Here is a 257-nt window from a genome sequence, read left to right on the forward strand (position 1 = left end):
GGTTATGAATGTTCCCATAGAATTCTACATCTGCAGCCAGATAAATCGGCAGCCATGTCTCACAGGCTCACATCATCGTTGCCAAGAAAATAGAAAGCTAGACCCACTTCTGTGGTTGTCTGAGTCCAGTCATATCACGGAATTCAGGGTTCTGGGGCGCAAGTCCTTCCACTCCTTGATAAATTAAACTGCCTTCAGTCCGCTCCCCAAATATGGAGTGCTGTAAGTTACCATGGCCTATTATAGCTGGCCTAGCA

The 257-nt window shown here is 46.7% G+C and overlaps 1 protein-coding gene across 2 annotated transcripts in view; it reads left to right on the forward strand.

The window, feature by feature from the left end:
• ARHGEF6 (Rac/Cdc42 guanine nucleotide exchange factor 6) overlaps window positions 1-257 on the forward strand; it is a 111,529-nt gene that overhangs the window by 98,976 nt on the left and 12,296 nt on the right. The gene's annotated exons all lie outside the window — the stretch shown is intronic.

This window comes from Crocuta crocuta, unplaced genomic scaffold (genome assembly GCF_008692635.1).
Source record: "Crocuta crocuta isolate KB4526 unplaced genomic scaffold, BGI_CrCroc_1.0 scaffold241, whole genome shotgun sequence".
Taxonomy (NCBI): Eukaryota; Metazoa; Chordata; class Mammalia; order Carnivora; family Hyaenidae; genus Crocuta; species Crocuta crocuta.